The sequence below is a fragment of the Oxyura jamaicensis genome, chromosome 5 (assembly GCF_011077185.1).
Source record: "Oxyura jamaicensis isolate SHBP4307 breed ruddy duck chromosome 5, BPBGC_Ojam_1.0, whole genome shotgun sequence".
NCBI classification, from domain to species: Eukaryota; Metazoa; Chordata; class Aves; order Anseriformes; family Anatidae; genus Oxyura; species Oxyura jamaicensis.
Window position 1 is genome coordinate 18,992,727 of NC_048897.1, and position 6,678 is coordinate 18,999,404.

Here is a 6,678-nt window from a genome sequence, read left to right on the forward strand (position 1 = left end):
GCTGCCGCCGCCGCCAGGCCCCGGCCCCGCGCCCCCTCCCCGGCGCGCAGGCTGCAGCGGCGGCTGGGCGCCGTACGCAAAGCGCTGCCCCCGCAACACACTCACGCACACACACTCGCACACACACTCGCACACACACACACGCACGCAGAGCCGCCGCGGGGACACGGCAGAGCCCAGCGGGCTCCCCCCTCCCGAAATATAAGGACCCCCCCCCACTCCCCCGGGAGATGGGGACCCCCCCTTTCCCCGGAGCCCCCCTACCATCCGCATGCGAGGCGTGAGCAGGCACTCGGTGGCAGGACACCCAAGCGGCAGCCTCGCCTTCCCTACGGAACAGGGGGTAGCACCCTCTTACTTACCCCTTCTGGCTGCTTTCCTGACTTTATTATTATTTTTTAATTATTTTTGGAGTGGGGGGGGGGGCTCCGCCGGCTCCCCGCTATAAATCCTTCCGGTTCCTAACGGAGCTCACTGCATCCCGGGGGCAGTCACCGGCGCCGTGCGGGGGCTTCTCCTCTGCATGTCAGTCCAACTTGCCGTGCTCGCTACGAAACCTGTGCTCTCTTTTGCAGCTGTCAGGGTGAGCGGGGAGGTGCATCTGGAAAAGGGGGTGGAGGGGGGGACACACGTAAAATGTTGATAAATCCACCAGCCTCGATCTTCAGCTCCGTGCCGGCTAGTTTGGGGAGGGGAGGGAGAGCTGGCGAAGGGGGAGGAGGATGGAGATGGTCCTGGGGGGGTGGGAAGAAAATGGGTTGTACCCCAGATTGCAACTGAATCTGCTGGGCTTCCCCGCTCTCACAGCGCCGGGGCTGTGCCCAGGCTTCCCAGCATCGCGGTGCGCGGCGGAGCGCTGAGCCTGATTTCTGGGAGACGGCGAGGTTTGCACAACTGCAGCAAGAAGCCAAATCAAAAAGCCAATCTGCGAGCCTCCAAACTCCACGTCACCCTATCAGCTGGGAGCGAGAGCTGCAACAGAATTACAAGCCATGCATATTTATTCTTCTGAACCCGGGGGGGGGGGATTTTCAGATTGTTTAAAGGAAGCCACAATGAAACCAGAGCAAACCCTTTCCAAAACAAATACAAGCAGAGCAGCTGTCTTGCATGTAACATGCACACACACATCCCTGTGAGACCTCCATAGGTGTATATATAGATGTAGGCACACACTCATGGAGCCGCGGTCACTCCTGCACCCTACCCTCCAAGTATATTGACTTGACTTTGTGCATTTCAAGCAAAGGAAGGAACACACACGGTAGCTGAGCCTCAAAGCAGAAGGTATTGACTGGATATCGTAAATTCAAGGGATCTGCCAAACACTTCAGTGAGATTAAATATAGGCAATGTAATTACATAGGCAGTGTTAGTCCTGGTAACCATTGGAAGCTATGTGCTTTGGTTTGTGCTTGCAGAAACCACACTTTTTTTTTTTTTTTTTTTTTTAACCAAAGTCAAATAGTAACTTGTGAGACATCAAGTCATTTTAAGGCAAAAAATACACACTGCCTCCAAAGTTGCTATTTGACTTCGGCAGAAGATGACTGGGGGCTGGTTTCCATGGCCATGGAACAGGAGAGTAGCTTTGTGCCTTACACAAGACACACAGCAGTGTTTGCACATGGGTTTGTCTCCCCTTGCAATTCTCCCTATTTTCTCCAGCTGCTACCACAGCAGTTACAGGCAGATATGTGTCTCCAGCAGCTTCACCTTCTGGCATAGCTTTTCACTCCTTGGAGAGCCACAAAACCAAGGTGCTGTAAGGTAACGACCCCTGAGACAGCTGCATGGGGCAGGGCCGTTCTGCCCAGGGGTGGGCTATTCCATCCTCCGGAGAGAAGCTGGGAGGCCTCTCAGCGCCTGAAAATCAGCTGCTACATTCTGGATATGGATCCACAGGGCAGCCCCCAGCCCCAAGGTGTTAGGACAGAAGCGATCTGGAGACCTGGAGGAGCAGTTACCTATTCTGCTCTGGCTACTTGCTGTCTGCAGTTGGAAACAGACCGGGGCAGCTGGAGGGAGATGCAGTTACTGCCAGGTGGGGTGAATGAGTAGGAGGCAGCAGCACACAACATCTCATGGGGCCCGGTCTCAGCTCTGTATCTCCCCAACCTTCCCTGCTGCTCCTGTGGTCCTCAGATAACCCAAACAAGGCATTGGCCAGGCGGAAAGGTGGCCCAGGACCAGGGAGACACAGGGATGCTGGTGCTAGCCCACATCAGCCATCCTCTGGGCAGCCACCTTCTGACCTCTGCCAGGGACAAGCCCCGAGGGTGGTGGCTCTCCAGCTTCCTACAACACCAAGGGGAGGATGAGGTCCCTGCTGGCACAGGTGAACCCTCCTGAGGCAGGGCTCCCCATCAGGAGGTCCCAAACAACCACTTGTGCTTAGCTCCCAGCAAGCAGGCCTGGCATCGAGACCTGGTGGTTAGGAGCAGCTCGTGGCAGGAACCGGCCCTGGGGGTGGCACACAAATTGACAGCTGAAAATAACTTCAGACAGACAGAGCTCTTTATTGTACGCAGACGTTTCATTTCACCTCATCTCCTCAGCTAAGGATATAAAATCATGCCTAATACATTTAAGAAATGCTCCCAGGCATTTCTCTATTTCCTCCTGTTCCATATGGGCCTGGTCTTGTGTTGCTCAGTTCAAGCAGAAAATGTTCATCACAACAGGGAGTATATGAAATTTTTTATCTCCTTAGTTGTAGAGGTGTGCTTGCAAGGTACTAACTTCAGATGAAAGCATCCAAACACTTTATATACTAACACTAATAAATCTTTTTAATGTTAGCTTTGGAAAAAAAAATACAGGGATTTCAAACTACTAGACTGCTCATTACCATTTCACTAAACAACGCTGGATCACAGTTTTTAATGAATACCAAGGTCCCATGATGTTTCAAGTGTTACCTAACCTAAACCACTGAAAGACCATCAAATACTAATATACTTAACGAACAGGTAAGAACTTCACACAGCTCCCATCCAAAATTTAGATCAGTATGGCCAAGCTGCAGGTTTGGCTCTTCCTTGGAAAATTCCTAGCTGAGCAAGTCCAGAGAACTTGCCCCCACCAACTTGCTGTCCTTCTCTGGTCTTTCAGCTCTTGGACTACTTGCCAAAGGACAGCCACAAACATGATCCACATTTACTCTTGTCGCACAAGTACAAGCAGCCCCACTGCTTCTGACCTAAGTTTGTATCCAATGGTCTGGCACAGCTCCCTACTTTCATTCCAGGTTTGGTCTTAGTGCACCTGGTTTGTGTCATGTTATTTTTTCATAGCTTTGCTTTTCCTACCTTATCAGCTTTCATCGGGTGCCTGCTCAAGTTAATATCAGAAGAGATGGGTTAATGTGACATTTATTAGTACGATGCATCAGCAGAGCCTTGAAATGAAGTTCCAGATCTGAGAAAAAAATACTTTCTAGGGGAAAACAGGAAAGGAATCACCGTGTAGGAAACAGCTTCAAGGCTATTTGTGATTACAGAGCAAATGAATCCAGATTAAACATAAAAACTTAACCTTTTTTTTTCCCCCCTCCCATAAAAGCCTTCTTTGTAAACATGACCAGAGCTTTAAGGGCCAAGCAGGGCTTTATGCACACTTTCTCCCTGGTGCATAAGAGCCCATCAGACACCTGGGACAGTCCATATGACTTCATGGTGCTTACCATGACCAGCAGGCTGTTCCTCCAAAGATCCTAGCAAATGGATTCCTGCCACAGATACACACGGAAGGGTGAAACATTGCTTGTTCATTGTTTAACCTTTGTGCACTGATCAGGAAGGAGTGAAAGCTTTTGATCACTCTGATCCACAGATATGGCTTTAACACAAGCTCCTCTAGTCAAAGCTCAGCACAGAGCTTCCCATGAGGTTTAGTTTGGGGTCAGTGTCTGTGTTCTTCAAGAATTTCCTTCTTTCTTGGCAACTTATAGCATTAGTTCCATACCAGCTCTGTTATAAGCTATAGTATATATTTGGGAGGGGTTATATAGCATACGATTTTTCCAGGAAGGACCAACAGGACTCTGTTGCTTAGAGCACTGGAGTATGTGCAAGGCTAGAGGGCTCAAGCAGATCCAGAAGGCCTCTTCAGGCTGCAGTGACTAATAATTAGCAACCAGCACCCACAGTGCTGGAGCTGCACCTATTTCTCAGCTGGTGAACAAGTACATGAGGCTCAGCTTGTGGAACTGGATTGGACCTGCTCCTCTCCCCACTCTCACTGAGGAGCAGGGAACCTTGCCTCAGCTGAGGTTTGGCATAACAGATGTGACAGCAACAGATATTAGCATGGAAAGAAGTCTTCAAGCACATCAGTGCATTCTGATGGGTTCCCATACATGTCTCACAAAGCTCTAGAAGAGGATTTGGTTTTCAAACATGTCAGTTTATTTAATAGCTTCCCAAATCATTTCAGATTCCAAAAATCAATGGGAAAAGCTCATACTTCATCGATTTCAAAACCCAAGGAAGACAAAATTGATTGTACCTCTACCACTCTGGTTTCCCTTTTAAACACTAACACCATGATTTTTTTTCTTCTTCCTGCTCTACATGCTGGCTAGTAACACACACACAAAAAAATCTACATTTCTAAAATTAAGCCATCCCTTTGTGGAGAGGAGGTTTCACAGCTACTCTAGAGCAGCAGCTGGTGCTTCAGCCATTTGCTGTGCACTGGCTGGCTTTCACATGCTTCTCTTGGACTCTTCTCCCTTTCCTTTTCCTTCAAAATTTTGGGTAAGCTTCTCCCTAGACAGCAGTCTTGCTATTTGACTGTGCTACTATTGTTAATGAAAAATGGTCAGGGTTATGTTACACACGGAGAGCACACAGGTAGCAGGTATCGATACCTGGCACATGGCCTGTGGGTACCCCTGCCCCAGGGCAGCTGCTGGGAGGCTGCACATGAGGTTTCACACCATGGTTTGCCACTGCTTTGAGCATGCAGGATGCTGGTGCTGAGGGCCCCAGACCTCAGGGGATGCTACCAGACAGCACAGCCACAGACCTTGATAGCACAGTCCAGTGAGGATAACAATAAATACTGGATAAAGATAGAATAAGTTTTCTATTCCCTTTTACTATTCCCTTAAGGTGAACGTAATAATTTTATTAGCAAAACAGCTGAGACCTACTAAAAATGTCTCCTATGCAATAGTGTCTCTTCCTTTAAAAAACTGGGACAATGTGAAGAGTGCCAGATTGTCTCTTCCCCTCCAGCAGTTAGAAGAAAGCCGTGCTTCCCTCCAGGAGTCTCCAATCCTAGTTTATAAAACTCAGGGGGGAAAAGACCTTTAAAGTAAATTAACATTAGCTGTTAATGAACGTTAAGAGTTTAATTAAAGGAGCGAAAGGCTTGTGCATGGAGGCATTACAGAGGTGCATCATCCCAGGGTAACCATGGCCTTTCCCCAGGTAGCACACGGGGACAAGTGCTCTGGACACAGAGCCAGGCCCCAGACCACTCTGTTGATGTCCAGGGGCAGGAACAGTCTCCCTGGGAAGAGGCCAGGTCTGCCTTCACCCTCAGCATTGAGGACGTTAGTCTCTTATTACAGCTGTCATTCTGACACGTGTTATGGTTTTGGATGAAGCAGGTGGTCCTGAATAAAACGTTGGTTATCCCTTCAAGTGTTTATTCAGGTGCTCCTAAAAGTTGAGGTTCCCCTTAATACACAACACATACTTTGTTCATACTATGTTCAGGCTCTGCCCCGTCCATGTCATCTCTTGCTCACCGTTACCTCTCCCCACCAGCCCCTGTGCACTGGCATGGTGGGTTCAGCCCTTGCTCTTCGTCAGCACGATGCTTACACAGTGAACCTGGAGGAGCTCTGTCTGTCTCTCCTCAGCAGTAGATCTGCACACCATGGTGTGCAGAAAGAGACCTGCAGTGAGGCATTTCTCACCTCCCAAGACATCTGCAAGGGCTAATTACTTGACACTTGCCTGCAATGTCCTCCAGAGGATCAAGGTGTGGTTCAGTATATCCATTATGTGGCTCATTACAGCCCTTAGTATGTACTAGACAAGAGAAAGAGCATCCTAGGAGCGGCAACAGCATGAAGAAGCCTCCTTAGTGTTACACGCTTCTACTCACATCACCAGAGCAGCAGGACCTGCCGTGCTCAGATCCCCCTTCCAGTCCTGCCATGAACCCTGCACTCCTCTGTCAGCTGCTGTCCCTACCACCACCCTCTCACTGGTTCCAGTGGCATCTGGAGATGGAGCGAGCCCTCACACGCTCAGCATGCTTGTATTCCTGTGGTGTTTCACTTACACCTTTCTCATTACTGAGGAGAGTGGAGAGTGACTCCGTGCCCCACAGGACACAAGTTGGGCTTCTTTGGTAGACATGTTGAGATCGTAAGACCATTACCAGCTTTCATGAACAAGGAATGTAGGTTCAAAAAAGGAAAAAGAAATATCATTAGAAGGACCAAAGACTCAATGAGTCCCATCACTTCCCCCAGCTGCTGCTGTGTCTAATCATTTTCATAGTGTATCAGGAAGTGTGAAATCACCGATTAATTTTATGACTATGATTTTCATCACAGAAGGTGGGGATGTAAAACCTTTCTCTCCTCAGTGCAGCTGCAGGTTCATTCTCAGCTCCCAAGCCTCCTCCCTTACCCCAGGTACCACTGGGGAAACC

General features: G+C 49.2%; 1 protein-coding gene across 10 annotated transcripts in view; it reads right to left on the minus strand.

Moving 5' to 3' along the window:
- The window catches only part of SLC8A3 (solute carrier family 8 member A3), a 99,744-nt gene extending 98,843 nt beyond the window's left edge, over positions 1-901 (minus strand). For 6 of the 10 annotated variants that reach the window (XM_035328921.1, XM_035328920.1, XM_035328918.1 and 3 more), the window contains exon 1: positions 363-899. The gene's annotated coding sequence lies outside the window, so the exon portion shown is untranslated. Of the gene's footprint in view, positions 1-264; positions 285-362 lie in introns of those variants that run through there. The other 4 variants (XM_035328913.1, XM_035328919.1, XM_035328922.1 and 1 more) reach the window with 4 other exon arrangements.
- Positions 902-6,678: the final 5,777 nt, after the last annotated feature.